Here is a 22296-nt window from a genome sequence, read left to right as displayed (position 1 = left end):
TCGAGAAATTCTTCTCAAGGAAATTTCTTGAGAAAAATCCGCACAGTGCGCACAGCTATTTTTTTTCTCATAGAATTTGCTGGGAAATGTCTGCACAAAGATTGCAGACATTTCTCAAGAAATTTCCGCGGCAAATCCGCGGGTAAATCCGCGGGTAAAACGCACTAGTGCGCACAGAGCCTAAGAACGAGCTAATTAAAACCCTAGAAACACTCTGCAGCACACCCACCAGACACACCAATGGGTAGCCTGAAGGGAATAGGGCCACTCACTTGGGGGATTGGTAAGGGAGGGTCAGGAGTGTCAGGAGAAGTTCAGTTGAGTGGTGACTCTCAAGGAGAGAGGTCACAAGTCAGTCAGAGGAGGTCAGGAGCTGGGCTCCTTGTCGTTACTAGGTGGCAGACTTTGGTCTGGGCCTAGTAGGAGCTGGAACCCCAGTCGCAGGGGATCGTGTCAAGGGGCACGGAACTGCCGAGGAGGGCAGCCAGCGGCCTTGAGCCATCTCCGGGCAGGGGCCAGGGCACGACGGGGTACGTGGACCCTAGGCCGGGAAGTAGCTTCAAGCATCCTGGTAATTTACGAGGACGAAGTCTTCAAGTTTCGTTCTCCACCCGCTCCAAAATCGGAGTACTAGCGCAACGAGGGGGATAGGACTTTCCCAATACACAGTCCAGCAAATCCCAAGTGTGAACCCTGAGAGCAAATGTGATGCCCTGGACTTGCCAGGTAGTCAAAGGTAGACCCCCTGCATATACACCAGCCCCTAAAAAGGTGACAGCAGCCAAGCTACAAACCCTGAGTCACCTCCCTCAGAGCTTAATGAACACACCAGGAGACGGAGCCAGGCAGTTGGCCCCGCCCACCGAAGAGTTCGGAGGGCCTGAGGCAGGAAACACAAGCAGTTAGTTAGTTAGTTAGTCAGTTAGTAAAGAGTGGAGTGACAGGAGTGAAAGAGAGTGGTAGCAAAGAGTAGACATCTGGAAGGGGTCTGGGTCGGAGCCCGGCCCCCCCGAGACCAGGAGGCAGATGGTGGTGGCCACCTGCAGGAGCCGGGAAGACGGCTGGTGGAACCGTAAGGGACTGGGACAGGGTAGTGGCCCGCCGGTACCGAACCGGGGAACCAACTGGAAACCGGAGCACCATGAGGGTTACTCAGACCCAAAATGAGGTCCAGAAGCCACTGGACCACGTCAAATTTACTGAGTGAGGTCTGGACCTAAGGTCCTTTCCCGTCCCAAGACCCGAAAGATGGCAACAGCCCACCGAGGGGGATAGAAAGCCACCGCACAGGCAGAGAGATCCCACGGGCCAGCACCTGCGGGCAAATGGGTTCCCCGACACACATAAAGCCGGGGAGTGGACTACCGTTGCTGAAGCATAGGCAGTCAAGATCTACAAACAAAGGTGCAGGAGAATGGCGGAAACCACCAACCCGAGTAAGGGGCAAAGCGCAGTCGGCTGCGGGCACCGACCACCATCCTTTTTGGTTTACCAGAGACTCCGGTGTATCTGTCATAGTGAGTACAACAGTGCCCTCACCGCACCAACACGCCTGAACCCACCTCTCAACCACCGGGCCCCGGGACCATCATCACCCCCTGCCCACGGAGGGGTTAACACCAGGCTGCATAACACCGTCACCGGGAGCCTAGTCAGCGGCAGCGGTGGTGTCCACACTCACCACAACCCGTGGGTGGCGTCACAAACTTAAATCCCTAAAACACCACGGCCCCGGCCGTGAACCTCCCCACCAAAAATCCCTACACGTAGCGCCAGCTTCCCTTCAGAGCGACGTGACCCCCGGTTCCGGAGGCGCTCGAGCCACCCACCAGAAACGAGCTCGGACCCGAGCGGCTCGGCAGGCAGCCGAGCGCGGGGCGGTACACAAGCTTACTCCGTTAGCCATATGAGTGAGCGGGACCCGACTAGTTCTATACTATAAGGGCCAAACAGCAAAGACAGTGCCAAGGAAAAGATCACAGGCTAACAAGCAACATCAAAGGGCACGGGATCCAGACGTGCTCCCTCCCTGCTGCAGCGGTGCTCAGAATTTCGGTTTACAAGTTGTTGGTGTCAGCGTTATTGGACAGAGTGAGTACGCAGTGACCCCTTTCCTCCCCAACGGCATTCCCTTATTGCCATCACCGAGCCCCGGGGCATTCCCCTACCCATGGAGGGGTTAAACACGTGGCTGCCATCCCATCGCCACCGGGCGCTCCCAACAGCAGCGTTCGTATCCCACCTTACCACACACCACACACCAGTCTGGCGCAGCTGCCATCTTTCCTCTGCGGGGTCCAGGAACGTTATGGCAGAGTCCTGGCGTCCCTGCTTCTCTTCCGCTGCTACATGCCGTCACACCCCCTCGGTTTTAGTCCACCACTCATTGCTGTGCTGTGGCCCTCTGGGAACTTCCGGTTCCAGGCAGACTTTTCAGGACGAAGGGCGGGGTTTCTGCTTCGCAGACTTTTGGTCCAGAAGATGGCATTTTGGTGCCAAAGATGGCGGAAGATGGTTGAAATGGCGAGAAATGGGATTTTTGACTCGCGGTTTGAACTTTCAAGTCGCACGTCACCAAGTTAAGTGGGTCCTGCTCGTATCCTGTTCGTGACGCCAGGAATTTGAGGTGTGCCACCCCGGGGACGCAGCCGAGGTGCTCAGATCCGGGTTCACTGTGGCTCGAGGGTCTCTGGACCCGGGGTTGTGCGGCAACTCAAATTAAAGGGGAATATTTACAGGGGAATTGATATAGTTTGTGACGCCACCCGTGGTGTACGGTATTTTGGGAGTACCGCTGCTGCCGTTGGGAGTACCCGGGGTGATGAAGTTGGGCAGCAAGGTGTCGTAGCCCTCCATGGGTAGGGGGGATGCCCCGGGTCTCGGTGTGGGATGCCGTGGGATGCAGGGGTCACTCTCGTACTCACTCAGTCAATAAGCAGACGCTGACAACTGGGTAAACCAACTCTCTGGGTGCCGCTGCCGCTGAGGGGAGCTTGTCCGGGTCCCATCCCCTATAGTGTTGCCTGGTGATCCATGACCTTCCTCCTGGCACTAAGTTTAACTTCAACATGGTGGCCCAGTAGTCTGAAACTTGCCGGGCCTCGCTCCCCACTGTGGCTAAGTGTGGGAGTCTGCTCTCAGGGCTCACGCTTGGGATTTTCTTGATCGTTTGTTTGGAAGGCCCTATCCCCCTCGTTGCGCTAGTACCCTGATTCTGGAGCAGGTGGTAACAGATCATAAAGGCTCCATTCTCAGGTTAATTGCCGGGTTGCCTGAAGCTTCTCCCCAACCTAGGTTCGTGTACACCACCGTGCCTTCAGTCCCAGACCAGTGATAGTGCCAGGCTGCTGACCGTCCTCCTTGACAGATCCAGGCACCTAGCCGCAATTCCCTGTGACCGGGGGTCCAACTCCTCTAGGTCCAGACCACCGTCTGCAACCTAGACAGCTTCTCTTGGGAGCCACCACTCCCAACCTCCTCTGAGCTCCTTACAGGTCTAGGGCTATGTGACGCCCTGGCCTATCAGGTCGTCACAGGGTATTGTGCAATCTGCCCTTCTGCACAGTATCCATATCCTCCTTGGTTACGGGTCCCTGACCTTTGGTGTTGCTAAGAACAAGCTAATCAAAATCCTAGAAACACTCTGCACCACACCCACCAGACACACCAGTGGACAGCCTGAAGGGAATTGGGCTGGCCACTAGGGGGTTGGTTGGGGAGAGTCAGGAGTGTCAGAAGAAAGAGAGAGTCAGTCGAGGTGTAGCGTTGGAGGAGGTTAGGAGCAGGGCTCATTGAGACTACTAGGTGGCAGACGTTGGTCTGGGCCTGGTAGGAGCTGGAACCTCGGTCGCAGGGATCGTGACAAGGGGCACGGAACTGCCGAGGAGGGCAGCCGGCGGCCTTGTGCCATCTCCGGGCAGGGGCCAGGGCATGACGGGGTACGTGAACCCTAGGCCGGGAAGTAGCTTAAAGCGTCATGGTAATTCACCCGACGAGGATGAAGTCTTCAAGATCAACTCTCCACCCGCTCCAAAATCGGGGTACTAGCGCAACGAGGGGGATAGGACTTTCCCAATCCGTTGTCCAGAAAATCCCAAGCGTGAACCCTGAGAGCAAGCTCACTCAGTTAGCCATACTGATGAGCGGGACCCGACTAGTTTTACACTACAGGGGCCAATCAGTAGAAAGGTGCCAAGGAAAAGGCCATGGACTAACAAGTAACACCAATGGGCACGGATCCAAGCGTGCTCCCTCCCTGCTGCAGTGGTGCTCAGAACTTTGGTTTACAAGTTATCGGTGTCAGCGTTATTGGACAGAGTGAGTACGCAGTGACCCTTACCTCTCTAACGATACCCCTCTGCCAGCATCACCGTGCCCCGAGGCATTTTCCCCCTACCGACGGAGGGGTTAAACACCTGGCTGCCATCCCATTGCCACCGGGTGCTCCCAACGGCAGCGGTGGTACTCCACCTTACCACACACCGTGGGTGGCGTCACGAACTTTCAACACACAGTCCCCTGTAAATACCCCCTTTTTATTTTGAGTGGACGCACGACCCCCGGGTCCGGAGGACCCCTCGAGCCACCGTGGATCTGGATCCGAGCAGCGCCCGGCTGCTGACACGGGGGCGGCACAGCTACTTACTAACTCTCTGACTACACTCCTCACCTCCCCTCCCTGAGCCCCCAGGTGGGCGACTCTATTCCACTCAAGCCGTCCACTGGTGTGTCTGGTGGGTGTGGTGCAGTGTGTATCTAGGATTTGATTTGCTGTTGGAGGCAACACCATAAGATAGGGACCCAGAACCATGAGGGACTTGGAATACTGCACAGAAGGTAAGTTTGTGCAATACCCTTCCGGCCTGTGACACGCAGTGTGCCGTCCATTACTCATAGAGGAAGTCAGTTCTATGTGGTGGCATCATATGAAGGCGCATGCACTGTATGTGGCTTTTCCTAGCACACGTCACCATTCGGATGCAGTCCTATTGGACAAGGTGGGTATTTAAAGGTCACTTCCTTCTCATCCCAACACGCCCCTTGAAGAAGGTTCACGAAATGAACGTCACATCGGGGTGAGGGACCGATCAGCTCTTGTCATCACTACTGAGGTAGTCACGGGGCCTAGATTTATGCTTCTATAATTTATACCTTGTGTATTTGGCCTTGGTGCCATACATGATAATGAGGCTTACTTTTTTCTACACCAATAAAGAATCCTGGCATTGACGCTTGATCTGTTGTACTTTGGTGCCATCTTGTGGCCATAATACAGAATACTGGTTGAAACAATTATTTTCATAGAGTCAGTATTGATATTGATATTTACATAGGGTATTTTTTACAAAAGCACTAATAATTTTTTTTTATATAAATTCTTTATATACTTGTATTAACTGTTATATATATATATATATAATTTATTTTTTTTCATTGGTATATAGTCTCTAGTGCTTTTTCTAACGTATTCTTTTATATTTGCACTGGTCATTTTACTATTTAAACAGTGTATTTATGTATTTATTATACTGGTATATGTAATATATTTTAAACCTAACTGACTTTTTTGTATCAGGTTCTAATTATTCTATTTATATAGTTTGATCTACAATATGTTTGCCCTGTGTGCTGCACGGTCCCCATATGTGGTTTCTGTACATTTTCTCTTTTTTAATGATTTTAATACTTTACAATAAAATCTATTCTAATGTTATTCTTATTTTTTGCTCCTATATGTGTGGATCTATTTTAATTTACCATTGGTGTCATTGTTTAGCTTGGGGAGCTTTGAGGTATACGGAGGAATTTCCTTTCCCCTATATATATATATATATATTACATGACCATTTTTTGTTTGTATTAATTTGATATCAAGTAATTCCCTATTTCCCTATTATCAATATCAGAATTACATTCATCTGGAGATAACTTCTTAGAAAAGAAGGCATATGGACGCAGTTTATCAACAAATGGATATCAACAAATGGATCTTGAGACAATACAGCTCCCAACCCCACTTCTGATGCATCCACCTCCACAGTGAAGGGTTGAGAAACATCAGGCTGTACTAATACGGGTGTTAGCGAGCACCATTTCTTTTAGAAAGTCAAATGCGCACACAGCAATCTCAGACCAATTAGAAAAGTCTGTACCTTTTTTTTCATCATGTCAGTCAGGGGTCTTCCTATGGCACAGAAATCTAATATATAAAGTTGAAAGTGTGTATGTATGTAAGTGTGTATGTCCGGGATTGGCATCCGCACCGTCGCAGCTACAGCCACAAAATTTTGCCCACTCACACGTCTGGACCCCGAGAGCGTAATAGGCTATGTTGTGAGGCGAAATTTTAACACCGCGCATTCCAATTTACCAATCAATTTTGCCCCCATCCACATAATGGGTAAAAAGTGAAACAAAAAGTGTATCCGCACCGTTGCATTTACAATCACGAAATTTTGCACAGACACCTCATGTGACCCACGAAACGTCGTAGACTATGTTTTGACAGGAGAATATAACCCCGCGCTTTACAGTTACTCTCCAAAAAACATGCCTCCATTAAAGTAAATGGAGCCTGGAACTATAGGTTATTAGTAGGAGCTGTGAGTGGTTGCTATAGGAACAAAAGACATTCATAGTATAAGAAGCTTATATGTGAGGTAATAAGATGTCGGTGGGGAGATGGCTAGAGAGAGACAGACAGAGACAGACAAAGAGACAGACAGAGACAGACAGGGAAAGAGACAGAGTGATAGAGACAGACAGGGCGGCACGGTGGCTCAGTGGTTAGCACTGTAGCCTTGCAGCGCTGAGGTCCTGGGTTTGAATCCCACTAAGGACACCATCTGCAAGGAGTTTGTATGTTCTCCCCATGTTTGCGTGGGTTTCCTCCGGGTACTCCAGTTTCCTCCTACACTCCAAAAACATACAGATAGTGAATTTAGATTGTGAGCCCCAGTGGGGACAGTGTTCCTGATGTATGTAAAGCGCTGCGGAATATGTTAGCGCTATATAAAGAAGAAGAAAAACAGGGTAAGAGACAGAGACAAACGGTGAAAGAGACAGATCTGGAAAGAGATAGACCTGGGAAGAGACAGATGGGGAAAGAGACAGACATGCAGACAGGGACAGAGACAGGCAGACAGGGAAGGAGGAGACAGCCAGAGAGACAGACAAAGATAGATGGGGAAAGACACAGACCTTGATAGAGACAGACGGGGAAAGAGACAGAGAAATAGACAGACAAGGACAGAGACAGGCAGACAGGAAAACACACAGACAAAGAGACGGGGAAAGAGACAGATAGGGAAAGAAACAGAGAGAAAGAGACAGATATACAGGGAAAGAGATATACAGGGAAAGAGACAGACCTGGAAAGAGACAGACGGAGCACATGACTTGGCCAATTTAGTTAAATCTGTGTGGAATATCTGTGGTGTTGAAATATATGTTGTTCTATTAGCTTAGTTTTTGCCTTTTAATAATTACATTTCTATCTATTTGTTTTGTGGTTTTTGTATATTCTATTTTGTTAACAACAGTTATTAACCCGGGCGAAGGCCGTAGTACAGTTACTTCTTAATAAACTTGCTGTAATAATTTGCAAAACCCAAGAAACATTGCTGAGCTTTCAGGTTCTCAGGACCGTCCCATTTCAATATAGCCTGCAATTTAGTGGGATCAATCCTAAAACCACAAGCAGAAATTATGTAATCCAAAAACAGAACGGCGAAGACACACTTTTTCCAATTTTGCGTACAGCTTATTCTCTCTGAAAACTTGCAAAACCTGCCTGACATATTTCATATCAAAACTAAAATCCTGTGAATAAATGAGAATGTTGACAAGTATCCCTAACAGGTGAAATAACACATCATTAACAAAATGTTAAAAAAAAGTTGATCAGACTGAACGGCATTACCCAATCATCAGTAATCATCCGGCGTATTGACACCGTTTTCCACTCATCGCCCGATCTGATCCCTATCAATTTATACACCCCTAAGGTCGAGTTTAGAGAACCATTTAGCAATGGAAATATGACTAAATAGATCCGGGCTGAGTTGCATGGGATATTGGACATGAATCGTTATCTGGTTAAACTCACAGAAGTCCAGACACAGTCGCAGTCCACCATCCTTCTTTTTGACAAAGAAAAAACGTACAGTCACACGATATGAGGTTGGCCGAATGTGTCTATTAGCCAAGTTTTCCATAATATTCTCTTTAACAGCTAGTCTCTCAGGGCCTTATGTGACGCCCTGGACCCCAGGGGTCACAGTACAGTAACACCACACACACACACACACCCTCCCCTGGTAGGTGACACCAGTCAACCAAAAATCCTTGTTGCCACCCTCCAGGCTTGATGTCAACACCAGGTGGGGCGGAGCCAGGCGGTTGACCCCACCCACCGAGGAGTTCACAGGCCTGGAGGCGGGAAAAGACAGCAGTTAGATTGTGCTAGAGAGTGGAAGTGAGAGGAGTAAAAACTGTGTGTGTCTGGGTCGGAGCCCGGGCACAATCAGCAAGGTCGGCAGACGGTGGTGGCCGTCTGCAGGAGTTGGTGGAGGTCAGCAGAACCGTAGGACCAGGGTCAGGCGGTGGCCCGCCAGAACCGAACCGGGGAGCAGATTGAAGCCAAGCACCAAGGCAGGGTACTCAGACCCCGACTAGGCTAGGAGCCGCCGTAAAGGTCAAATTCTCTGACCTCAGGGGTTCATTCCCAACCAAGTCCCGTCAGAAGGCAACAGCCCAACCCGTCCACATAAGTGCCACTGCCAAGGGCCAGAGATCCAAGGGCCAGCGCCTGCGGGCAAAACGGGCTCTCCCGACACGTACACGCCGGGGAGCGGACTACCCGTGGGAAGCCATAGGAGTCAAATACACATACATAGGTGCAGGAAACGACAGCCACCATCAACCCGTCCGGGGAGAGTTAGAACACTGCAGCCAGCTGTGGGCCCCGTCCATCCAGCCGTTTGGTTTAACAGAGACTCTGTCCTTCTGTGTCTGAGTGAGTACAACAGTGCCATCCGGCACCGCGCTGCACCGCAACGTTACACCCGCGCCTACGCTGCCTTTTCGCATCCGGCCCCTGCACCTATACCTCCACCCCCAACCGGCCCCCGGGACCAACAGCCCCTACCACGGAGAGGTCAACATCTTAGCTGCTCTCCGCCATCGCTCCCGGGATCACCCGTCACCAGCAGCGGTGGTGCCCACCGTCACCACAACCTGTGGGTGGCGTCACGACCGACATCCCCAAACTCCCCACCAACAACCTCCCCTTTTCACTCGTGGGCGAGGAGGCGCTGCTCGAGCCCCGGATCCGGCCCCGTGCTCGAGCTACCAAGGAGCAGAAGCACCGGACCCGAGCGCCAGCGATCCCAAACGAGCGGCGTTCCCAAGTCCTCCACCCGCGACGACTTACAGCTTATATAGTCTACATTTGGGCAACTTTGCCACAGGCTTCAACCTTATGGTGCAGTCATAGGGTCTATGTGGTGGCAACTCCGGACACCCCTTATCAGAGAAGACATCCCCAATATCTGAGAGAGGATCCAGAAGACTAGTAGTTATAGTCAAAATACAAGTTCTTAAACAGTGTTCCTTACAGTATGGGCTCCACTTCCATGTGTTCTGGGCTTTCCAGTCAATAGTAGGGTTATGTGATACAAACCAGGGGAATCCTAAAACTATTTGTGCTGGGAGGTCTTGAAGCACAAAACATGAGTTCCGAATGGAGTACCACTATGAGGAGCTCAATTCCCTGTACAGACTCAATAAAACTCCTTTGAGAGAGAGGTGATGAGTCAATGGCAAAAATCCACACCAAAATAGATAACTCTTGTAACTCTAACCCAGATGAGTGAGCAAACCGCTCATCAATAATGTTATCCCCAGAACTACTGTTCAGAAAAAAAGTTATGGGGACATCTTGATCCCTCGCCTTGACCATAGCTGGTATCATACATTGAGATGTCGTAGTGGAGGAAATATGCAGCCTCAAGTTGGGATCCCCCAACCCACCAGGGCCTAAAAGTTTTCCTTGCCGCTGAACTCACTTCTGCATAGAGGGGCAGAAGCCAAAAAAAATGACCCATTTTGAAATAGTAGAAACAATCTCCTCCCTTTTTAGCATTGGGAAAGACTTTCCTCATATGGGACATCCCTCCAGGCTGCATGGGCTCAGAAGAGGCCTCCACAGATAAAGAATATACAGATGTCCCCTCCCACAGAGTCCTGGAATTATGAGACCTCTCAGCGGAAACGGCAATCAGTCCAAATTACCAGCAACATGGCAAACTCCAGAGATGGAGGAGTTTCATACATAACCAAATCCTCTTTGATCCTCTCATATATACCCTGAAAAAATTGGCTTTTAAGCACAGGGTCGTTCTGTGGCGCCCTGGACAAGCCAGGTCGTCACAGAACAACACCAACACACCCCACACCCTGGTTAGGCACACCAAAATTCCTTGTTGCCTTCCTCCAGGGGCTGATGTCCACACCAGGGGGTGGGCCAGGCGGTTGGTCCCGCCCACCGAGGAGTTCACAGTCCTGGAGGCGGGAAAAGAAGTGAGTTTTGAGTTGGAGTTTGAAGTGGAAGGAAGTGAAGTGGTAGAGGAGCAGACAGAAAGCGGTCCGGGTGTGTGGCCCGGACGGTACAGCAAGGTTCAATATAAAGTAAAGTCTGGCTCACTTATCAAAAAGTAGGTGCCTCCGAGGAAATATCGCAATACAGTAAAGAACAAATAACTCGGGCACACAAAAAGTTAAGAGTCTGAGGCAGAGTAGTACTTGAATTTCAGTTTGCTTGTTTATTGATGTAAAGGATCCAAAATGAAAATTCCTAACGTTTCGGCCTTCACATACAGGCCTTCGTCAGAGAAAGTCTATGATATAGATATACAGAAAGAAAAAAATTGAATTAGTTGTTATACAAACAGAGTAATGTACATACCAAATATGCTCAATATAGGAGTACATCATTAGGGGCAAAGAACACAAAACAATATCTACAAGCTTTTAATACTGATAATTAATCTATGATGAACAAGGAGAATCCACATAGTGTATCATAGTGATCTGTCTTTGAAAAAATGTCCTCTAGAGGAGGTAACGGAACAAATGACCGCTATACAGGAAAACCACCCTAAACAGAGTTATCAGGAATAAATGAGACATACCTATATGATTGTAGAGAAAACGGTGTGTATACAATATACGAAATCTCCGTATAAAAGAAAAGGATACCTAGAAATAGAAGGTAGTCAAATATCCGGCTGGACAATTTAGAAAAAATCTATACCAGAGAGTACAGTCAAAATATGAAAAATGGTAAATGACTAGGGAAGGATCATATGAGCTGCAAAGAGATGATGAAAAAAGAAGAAGGAAGAAGCAAGAAACAAGGGAGAAAAAAAGAAGAGAGAAAGAAAAAAGAAAAAGAAAAGAGAAGGGAGAAAAAAGAACAAGAGACAAAGAAGTGTGAAAGACTAGAAGAAGAAATGGAAGAGGGGAAATGAGGAGCAGTGTACAGTTCTGAAGGTAAAGATAAGTAGGGGATACCTCTGTTGACATCAATGGTACAACTGATAGCAAACAAATGATGTAAGAGTCACGTTAGAGAAGTGGAGTCCACTGTAAGACACTATGAAAAGGGAAAATGACAAGCCATAATATCTGTAGTACATCGTATTATGGGGGAATGTATCCAAAGAATAAATAAATCAGTGTGTACCTACCCAGTTGCCGTACATATAGTGCAGAAAAAACTGCTGGTGTAGGGAGTGCCCTTATATTCAGAGGCAACACGTTTCAGGTATGATAACCTGTATAATCAATCAATGTGAACAATTGATCAGTGTGTTAATATTACGTTACAAAAGAAAAAGTATGAACTTGAAAAATCGGCACATACCGGACGGTAGAAATATTATGTAGTAAGGCACGGTGTGTGCTCAACACCCTTAAGGTGTGGAAGAACCAAATGATATGGTCTGTAGATAAAGGAATATGTCAAAATAAGTATATGCCCCTATGAATGCAACTGCAATGAAATACAGCAGGGATATGACATGTCAAAGTACAAACCTTTATCTTGCTAGATAAGGCTAGGTATTAATGCATCAACATATGATGTTGTGGGGAAAATCAGTCGGACTCCTAAAGGAAAATATATACAGATCATAATGAGGATAGATATAAAGACTATACGCAGTCATAGCCAGAGGAGAAAGAGAAAGTAAACCGTCTGTACCTTGAGTGGATAAAATCCTGTGTGGTGGCCGGTCCCCATGTGAATTCCTATGCTGCCTCTAGGAAGTGAGGAGTGCGCTTTTTAAAGGTGCCTAATGGCCCAGGTGTGCCAGCTCTAACAGGAAATCCTGCCTGTGAAACGCAGGGACAGCCCGCGGCACGCACGCCGCCCATGCGCGGAGGAACCCTCTGTGATCCTCGGCGCATGCGCGAGCGGCGGCCACAGCCGGTCCACGTGCGTGTGTGTTGGCAGGACCAGGACGCACATGCAGACATGGAAATGAGGGTGCTGGAGCGCAAACAGTGATCGTGGAACGCACGATCACCCATGCGCCGAAGGGCCAAGGGGCCGATCAGCGCATGCGCAAGCGGCGGCCACGGCATGTGAATGTTGAATAGGAGGAGTGGGCCGGGCGCGTGCGCAGACCGGCCGATAAGGCGGCCGAGACCGCGCATGCATGGGCACACAAACGTCCATGTGATCCAGGTGAATGGTGCCGACAGGATATTCAGTGCCGTGACGAGATCATGGAAAAACTACAGCGCCTGTGAAAAAAGACATAGGATAATTAGATAAATATAATGTACATAGCGCCACTGTAAAGAGATTTATAGGACACAATAGCAATGAAAAATAGGATTATAAATAAAGAAGAGTAAGAGACTGCATTTGAAAGAATGGAACAGAAAAAAAAGGGGAAATAGAGCTGTATCTGATTTCTTCTTCTAGTCTTTCACACTTCTTTGTCTCTTGTTCTTTTTTCTCCCTTCTCTTTTCTTTTTCTTTTTTCTTTCTCTCTTCTTTTTTTCTCCCTTGTTTCTTGCTTCTTCCTTCTTCTTTTTTCATCATCTCTTTGCAGCTCATATGATCCTTCCCTAGTCATTTACCATTTTTCATATTTTGACTGTACTCTCTGGTATAGATTTTTTCTAAATTGTCCAGCCGGATATTTGACTACCTTCTATTTCTAGGTATCCTTTTCTTTTATACGGAGATTTCGTATATTGTATACACACCGTTTTCTCTACAATCATATAGGTATGTCTCATTTATTCCTGATAACTCTGTTTAGGGTGGTTTTCCTGTATAGCGGTCATTTGTTCCGTTACCTCCTCTAGAGGACATTTTTTCAAAGACAGATCACTATGATACACTATGTGGATTCTCCTTGTTCATCATAGATTAATTATCAGTATTAAAAGCTTGTAGATATTGTTTTGTGTTCTTTGCCCCTAATGATGTACTCCTATATTGAGCATATTTGGTATGTACATTACTCTGTTTGTATAACAACTAATTCAATTTTTTTCTTTCTGTATATCTATATCATAGACTTTCTCTGACGAAGGCCTGTATGTGAAGGCCGAAACGTTAGGAATTTTCATTTTGGATCCTTTGCATCAATAAACAAGCAAACTGAAATTCAAGTACTACTCTGCCTCAGACTCTTAACTTTTTGTGTGCCCGAGTTATTTGTTCTTTACGGTACAGCAAGGTTGGCAGACGGTGGTGACCATCTGCAGGAGAGGCCGATTGGAGTGAGCCGTAAGGACCGTGGATGGGCGGTGGCCCGGCGGTACCGGACCGGTGAACAAAGAGAAGCCAGCACCATCCGGCAGGGCTTGCGGACCCCGACAAGGCTAGGAGTTGCCGTTGAATTTGTCAAATCCGTTAGCGAAGGGAACCTCCTGGGTTTCCCAGCAGTCAAGTCCCGATAGAAGGCGACAGCTCAAACCGTGAAGGGAAACACAGTCACCGCCAAGGCTAAAGTTCCCAGGGCCAGAGCCTGCGGGCAAAAGGGGCTCCCTCAGCCTCCATCCAAGCTGGGGAGCGGGTTACCGGTGGGAACCCATTGGAACCGTACACACTACACAGGTGCAGGGAAAGGCAGTCACCATCAACCTGCCGGGAGGAGAAACACCGCAGCCGTCTGTGGGACCCGTCCATCCAGCCGTTTGTTTTACCGGAGACTTTGAGTTCATCATTGGCTGAGTGAGTACCACCGTGCTGTGCGGCACAGCGCTGCCCCCGCGACCCTGCACCTCGCCAGGCCCCGTAACCCGCCTGCCATTCATCCCTACCTCCCTCACCGGGCCCCGGGACAACCAACCCCCCTACCCACGGAGGGGAGAACCAACATCCAAGCTGCTCCCCGTCATCGCTCCCGGGATCCCCGTCCAGAGCAGCAGTGGTGTCACCACTCTCACCACAACCGTGGGTAGCGTCACGGACAATATCCCTAAACCCAAATCACCCCCTTTCACTCACGGGCGAGGAACGCCGCTCGAGTCCCCGGGATCCGGCCCACCGCTCGAGCCACCACCGAGCAGCAGCAGTAGCCGGACAGGATCTTACCGCTCTGCCGTCTGGTAGAGGTGCGCCTTGTGACCGCCGGAGGTGTCCGGCCTAAAATTTGGAGAAGCCGCCATCTTGGGCGCGAAAAATTCCCGCTCGAGTGTCTCCTCGAGCAGTGGAGGCGCGAAGGCCTAAACCCCGCCCCTGCAGAGGAGGAGCCAGAAAAAGACTAAGGGGGACGGATGGCGTCTGGCCGCATGTAGCCCGCGGCTATAAAAGTAGGGACGCCAGGACTCTGCAGCGATACTGGGTTCCTGGAAGACCTCATTGCCGAGATGCACGGTCCAGCTAGCGACAGCGAAGCCCCCGCACCTGGCACGGTGGTGTGGGTGGGGAACCGGACCACCCCGCTGAATAACCGTCTGCAGGCCCGCATGCAGCTCCTCCTGGAGGAGTGGGAGACTGACATGGCGGACGTGGTGGCTGCGATGCGGAGGCGCGAGGTGGAGGAAGATCTGGAGGAGCGGGTAAGAGACCCACGCCCCTGTATTCCCGAGGGATCGGCCACTGCGGCTGAGGGGCCCGGCCTGCACCCGCTCACCCTGCTGCCTCCCCCACTACCTGTGTTAGCCGCTGCCGCTCCGCCACTAGGCCCGCTACCCGTCCAACCGGTAGCGATACCCTGCCAGTCCGCCCCGGCGGACCGACCGGCTGCAGACGCTCAGGACCACCCTGAACCGCTCATTTGGGAGCCGCCGAGACCGCGGCCCCTCTACGAACATGTGCCAGAGGTCCCAGCAGTGATTGCGCCAGACTTCGAGCCCAGGACCGTAGCATGGATGAAGGCCCGAGTGATTGAGTTCCACCAACGCCAGCAGAATCAGATATACCTCATGATGGAGCAGTGGACCAATGAGGTGGAAACGCTGGTTGCGACTGCCCCGATGTATGGGATGGGAGCAGATGCGACGGAGCCGACGGGTAGCCCACGTCCCCATGTCCTACCAGGACCGGCCACTGCGGCTGGGGGGCCCAGCCCGGTCTCGGCCCTCGTATCGTCCCTGCCATTATTCTTGGGGCGCCTCAGCGTTAACCAACCTGACCTACTGCCCCGTGCTACCACAGAAGGATCTGATGTGCTGGATGCTGGGAGCCTGGAGGCTGCGGCAGCTGGCGGCAACCCGCCTGACGCAGAGACAAGTGATAGTGACTCCGGTTCCGGTGCAGAGCCCACCTCTTAATTCGAGAAGGTGAACGAGCGTCTCCGCTACGTGGGAGAGCCGGTGGTTTATTACACCCCGCGCACTGGTGGAAACGGATACCGGGCGCCCCTTTCCCAGCAGGCCTGTCACTGCATGTTCGATATGTTGGTGGCAGAGGATGAGGCCACCTCAGCGGAAAGCGAGCAGTGATGGCAGCGGAGCTCCGCTGCAAGTTGTCCCCGTTGGGACCACCAGTACTGTTTAAAAGTTTGTGACTGATAAGAAAAGAAAAGAATGATTAACCGAAAAGTCACCTGATTTGCAACTTGATTAAACCGGTCGTTGCCGGCAACTGGTCCCCGTTGGGGCCCCTTGAAACCGATGCATAGAAACTGCTACGGACAAGCCCGAGAACTAGCAGGACAACCACGAACTTGTGGTATGTAAATAAAAATGTTGCCTTGAAACCTTGACCGCCTCCGGAGAGGCTGATTTGGAGGATGGGCCTGGAGGAAAGGGATGGCCCAGGCCCGCCACCACCGAAACCGGTGGCGATCCTCCGGGGGGTTCAGGGGTCCCCATGGACGTGGGTCCCCTGAAAGGGACAGAACCCGCTCGGGCAACTTGGTGCTGGACTGGGGTCAAGGGGTGCTGCGTATTTGCTTAGGGGCAGCATCAGGGCCAGGTTGCTTGGGTGGGAGAGAGCGGAAGCCGTAACCGTTCTTATTATTGAATGTTGGTAACGTTTAAGAAATGTGCCTCCCGATGTGGGAAGAATGAAACAAATGCTTGTGTTTTTACATGTTTACCGTTCTTTTACTCTTTTGCAGTTAAAATAAAACCGGTGATGGAAGGGCAGCCCGCGGACGGTCTGCATTTTACTAAGGGGGAATGTGGCGCCCTGGACAAGCCAGGTCGTCACAGAACAACACCAACACACCCAACACCCCGGTTAGGCACACCAAAGCCAAACATAAAAATCCTTGTTGCCTTCCTCCAGGAGCTGATGTCCACACCAGGGGGTGGGCCAGGCGGTTGGTCCCGCCCACCGAGGAGTTCACAGTCCTGGAGGCGGGAAAAGAAGTGAGTTTTGAGTTGGAGTTTGAAGTGGAAGGAAGTGAAGTGGTAGAGGAGCAGACAGAAAGCGGTCCGGGTGTGTGGCCCGGACGGTACAGCAAGGTTGGCAGACGGTGGTGACCGTCTGCAGGAGAGGCCGATTGGAGTGAGCCGTAAGGACCGTGGATGGGCGGTGGCCCGGCGGTACCGGACCGGTGAACAAAGAGAAGCCAGCACCATCCGGCAGGGCTTGCGGACCCCGACAAGGCTAGGAGTCGTCGTTGAATTTGTCAAATGCGTTAGCGAAGGGAACCTCCTGGGTTTCCCAGCAGTCAAGTCCCGATAGAAGGCGACAGCTCAAACCATGAAGGGAAACACAGTCACCGTCAAGGCTAAAGTTCCCAGGGCCAGAGCCTGCGGGCAAAAGGGGCTCCCTCAGCCTCCATCCAAGCTGGGGAGCGCGTTACCGGTGGGAACCCATTGGAACCGTACACACTACACAGGTGCAGGGAAAGGCAGTCACCATCAACCTGCCGGGAGGAGAAACACCACAGCCGTCTGTGGGACCCGTCCATCCAGCCGTTTGTTTTACCGGAGACTTTGTGTTCATCATTGGCTGAGTGAGTACCACCGTGCCGTGCGGCACAGCGCTGCCCCCGCGACCCTGCACCTCGCCAGGCCCCGTAACTTGCCTGCCATTCATCCCTACCTCCCTCACCTAAACCCGAACCACCCCCTTTCACTCACGGGCGAGGAACGCCGCTCGAGTCACCGGGATCCGGCCCACCGCTCGAGCCACCACCGAGCAGCAGCAGTAGCCGGACCCGAGCAGTGGGTCAGCGCAGCGTCACCTCCTCCGCCCGCGACAGTTCCACAGAGTGTCAACGGAGCAGTGTCGGAATTCGGTGCAGCAATCCTCTGCAGGCCGATTCCCTGTTGTTGTGAATGGATTATTAACTCAGCTAAAGATGTTTTATCTGGATGATCATAAATAAGACAGAGTGCTGAAAAAACCCATGCACCATAAGGAAAACAGGGGAATCAGTGTACCGCCCTGCTCTCAGCTGCCGAGCTGCTCGGATCCGGTCCTTCTATGGGTGGCTCGAGGGTCTCCAGACCCGGGGGGGTCTTGCGGTCACTTCAATTGAAAAGGGGGTTATGGTGGGTGTAGGACGTATATGTACGGGCACAGCCGTATTAAGTTTGTGACACCACCCACGGTGTGTGGTGAGGTTTGTGCAGCAAGTTGTTAACCCCTCCGTGGGCAGGGATGGTGGCCCCGGGACCCATTGGGGTTTTTGGTGCAGGGAGATGGATGACCGCAAGGTGCTGGTGTACTCACTATTAAGGAAACACACGAGTCTCTGGTAAACCAAGGTGATGATGGTCGGTGCCCGCAGCCGACTGCGTTCTGGTTCCCCCACCCGGCTGGTGGTCTCTGTCTTTCTCCTGCACCTTTTTAGAATGGTGGACTGCCTGTGCTTGCAACTTCAGGAGTCTGCTCCCGGCTGGATGTGGCCTAAGGAAACCTTGCCCGCAGACGCTGGATCTCTGAGCCTTGGCGGTGGCCTTTGATCCCTCTCAGTGGGCTGTTGTCTTCTAATAGGGACTTTGGGTGGGACAGGACCTCTAGTCCTGGCCTCAGTCGGTTAATTAACCAGTTCCAGTCGCTTCTGGTCCCGGCTCGGTACTGGTGGGCTACAACCCTGTCCCTGTCCACCTCGGTTCCACCGAGCTGTCTTCCTGGCTCCTGCAGACGGAGATCACCTTCTGCCTCCTAGCCAATGGCACCAGGGCTCCTACCCTGGCACTGTTCAATTTGGGGTATTTGCATCTGCTGGAGCTGCACACAGCTGCAGCCCACACTCCTCTCCAACTTGAACTCTAACACTCCACACTAGACTAACTGTTTTCCCGCCCTGGGCTGTCTAGACTCCTCGGTGGGCGTCTTCCGCCTGGTTCCGCCCCCTGGTGTGTCTATTTAGCCCTGAGGGGGGTGACCAGGGTTTTCTGGTTGGCTGCTGTCACCTGATGTTGGAAGGTGTTGTGCAGGAGCCTATTTGTGACTACCTGGCCCGGCCAGGGCGTCACATCAGCGGGCAGGGAAAAGGCTCATGATTGTGGGTCCCCACTAAAGAGTGAGACAATAATTCCCACCCTCTGTTCCTCACCACCAGAGGAGTGGGGATGTAAATGAAAATACCACTTACATGCCTCTCTAAAAACAACAAACTGTCTGCGCTTCCTCGAAAATCTGCCAGGAAGAGGCAATTTAGGTTCAGATGATCCAGCGACCCGGACAGATAGCTCAGGTGTGAGCTTACTCCTGTACACCTTCCATAAACGCAGCTAGCTGATGAGACATGGGCTGCAAACATCTCGCTAGTACAGCAACCAAGTCCATGCTGGAGTAAAAAGGTTGGGCCAACTGTAATGTCCCAGATGTTATGGCAAGAGCTGGGGACAGGGGCTCCTAGACTGGCCACCAGGCTAGGGGGACCCTAGATATCCCTGATTTCAGAGTTACCTCTGAATGGGAGTATATCTGAGCTGCCTTCCTGGCCCTGTTCCAGAAAATCCCGATCTTATGTCCCCTACTCCAGGGCAGAGCAGGGACAGGAGTGTGATAAAACCAACAGAGATAGACAAACAGGGGAAACCAAAACTCTCACAGCTCGCTCACACAGAGGTAGAATACAATAAGAAGTAAGGAGGACAATAAAAGCGGGGAGGCAACAAAAAGACGATGGGAGAACTCCACAACAACTCCAAGCACCAGGAAATATAATCACCAGCAGTACTGGGACACAATAGCACACAGATCAACACAAGGTTTACTCACCACACGATACCGTAAGTCACGTGACATGATCACATAGATCCGGTGGTTGTCATAGTAGCACAGGGTCATGTGATGACTCCTGTAGCTCACATGACTCAGGTCCTTTAACCAGCAGCCGAGTACTGGCGATTATAAGAGATGATCATTTCTCCCGGTCTGAGCGAAGCTGCTCTGATCAGGAGAAATCAATGAGCAATCAGATTGCTGATCCTTATAGCCCCCTAGGGAGACTAGTAAAATAAAAAAAAAAAGTTTTGAAAGAATAAAAAAAAAAATCCTAAAAGTTCAAATCACCCCTATTTTGCCCCATTGAAAACCAAAGGGTTAAAAAAAATTTAAAAATATACACACATTTGGTATCTGTCACGCTTCCCAGTCCCCTGGCCCCGTTCTCCGGTTCCCGTGGCCCGCTCCCCGCTCCCCGGCGGCGTTCCCTACTTACCACTCCGGTCCCGGTCTCCTCTTCCCCGCCTGCAGCCTCCATGCGTCCGGCTCCCCGCTCCCGGCGCTCCTCTGTGACAAGGGACTCCCAGCCGGGCGCTCCTGCTTCCTCCTCACCGCTTCCTGGACTGGCTTCTGGCACACGGGCCTCGCGCATGCGCATTAGGGCGCGCGCGCGGTCATTGACCCTTTCTTAAAGGGCCAGCACCCAGAAACAGGATATTGCATAGACAGGTACAGGGTATATAAGGTTTCTCTTTCCTGGTGGGCGGGGCCAGTTCTACGTGTTTAGCAAGCTAGTGTTCAGGTCCCCTTGCTTTGCTCTGTGCTTTGCCGTGTATTAACCCTGTCCTGTCTCGTAGAGCCTATCCTGCCACGCCAGTTGCTCCGAACCAACTCCATCCCTGGACCCTGACGGTGACTTCGGCGGATGTTCCACCACCTCTGCAGCTCCGCCAGTCTCCAGTCCCTGGCTCCGTTCGGTGACCCGTTCCATCGCTCAGCAGGTTCCAGATCCCGTCTGACCTTACCACCTGGCCTCGGACCCTGAGCCTCGTCACCCGGACTACCGTCCAGAACTCCGTGGGTTCAGCATCATCCACCTTTCCTGCTTCTCTACGGACTGTCCAGCTACCTATAGTGCTCCGGCTGCCGTGCATCAAGACCCTCTGGCGGGGTGACCAGCTTGGCTGCCTTCTCAGGGGACATCGGTGTACGGTCCAGTGCTTCCACCACCCGGACGTAACAGTATCACCGTGTTCAGAAATGCCCGATCTATCAAAATATAAAATCAATTAATCTGATCGGTAAACGGTGTAGCAGCAAAAAAATTCCAAATGGCAAAATTACGTTTTTTGGTTGCCTCAAATTTTGCGCAAAATGCAATAATAGGCGAACAAACTGTAGCATCTGCACAAAAATGGGACTACACTGTGTGCAGAATTATTAGGCAAATGAGTATTTTGATCACATGATACTTTTTATACATGTTGTCCTACTCCAAGCTGTATAGGCTGAGAGCCAACTACCAATTAAGTAAATCAGGTGATGTGCATCTCTGTAATGAGGAGGGGTGTGTTGTAATGACATCAACACCCTATATAAGGTGTGCTTAATTATTAGGCAACTTCCTTTCCTTTGGCAAAATGGGTCAGAAGAGAGATTTAATGGGCTCTGAAAAGTCCAAAATTGTGAGATGTCTTGCAGAGGGATGCAGCAGTCTTGAAATTGACAAAAGGTACCCTCACAGGACAATGAGGGCCGTGACCTGCAGAAAAAAAAGAAAAAGGATTTCATCACATACTCCTGGATTCATGTGGTTTCTAGCGCAGCATTAAACCCAGATTTCTTTTATCCATATTGTTTTGGCCCAGTCTTGACATTTTATCTTATGTTTCTTGTTCAAAGGTGGTCGATTTTCCGCCTTCCTTACCTTGGCCATGTCCCTGAGTATGGCACACCTTGTGCTTTTTGATACTTCAGTAACGTTGTAGCTCTGAAATATGGCCAAACTGGTGGCAAATGGCATCTTGGCAGCTTCACACTTGATTTTCCTCAGTTCATGGGCAGTTATTTTGTGCCTTCTTTGCCCAACATGCTTCTTGCGACCCTGTTGGCTATTTGCCATAAAGGACAGAGATCTCCACTCCGACTCAGACGCCATTAAGGTGGAGGTGGGGTACTGGTATGGGCTGGTATCATCAAAGATGAACTTGTGGGACCTTTTCGCGTTGAGGATGGAGTGAAGCTCAACTCCCTGACCTACTGCCAGTTTCTGGAAGACAACAATTTCAAGCAGTGGTGCAGGAAGGAGTCGGTATCGTTCAAGAAAAACATGATTTTCATGCAGGACAATGCTCCATCACATGCATCCAACTACTCCACAGCGTGGCTGGCCAGTAAAGGTCTAAAAGATGAAAAAATAATGACATGGCCCCCTTTTTCACCTGATCTGAACTCCATAGAGAACCTGTGGTCCCTCATAAAATGTGAGATCTACAGGGAGGGAAAACAGTACACCTCTCGGAACAGTGTCTGGAGGCTGTGGTGGCTGCTGCACGCAATTTTGATCGAAAACAGATCAAGCAACTAACAGAATCTATGGATGATAGGCTGTTGAGTGTCATCATAAAGAAAGGGGGCTATATTGGTCACTAATTATTTTGGGTTTTGTTTTTGCATGTCAGAAATGTTTA

The 22296-nt window shown here is 50.7% G+C and overlaps 1 long non-coding RNA gene across 1 annotated transcript; it reads right to left on the bottom strand.

Moving 5' to 3' along the window:
• Window positions 1-11603: 11603 nt before the first annotated feature.
• On the bottom strand, window positions 11604-12320 carry LOC142250613 (uncharacterized). The gene is made up of 5 exons (XR_012725236.1): window positions 12266-12320; window positions 12100-12171; window positions 11927-12005; window positions 11751-11837; window positions 11604-11656 (listed from the first exon to the last, which is right to left on the bottom strand). It is a non-coding gene; the product is annotated as an uncharacterized LOC142250613 (long non-coding RNA).
• Between the last annotated feature and the right edge of the window lie 9976 nt (window positions 12321-22296).

The sequence above is a fragment of the Anomaloglossus baeobatrachus genome, chromosome 9 (assembly GCF_048569485.1).
Source record: "Anomaloglossus baeobatrachus isolate aAnoBae1 chromosome 9, aAnoBae1.hap1, whole genome shotgun sequence".
Classification (NCBI taxonomy): Eukaryota; Metazoa; Chordata; class Amphibia; order Anura; family Aromobatidae; genus Anomaloglossus; species Anomaloglossus baeobatrachus.
The sequence above is the reverse complement of the archived record's forward strand: the minus strand, read 5'-3'. Positions and strand labels throughout refer to the sequence as shown.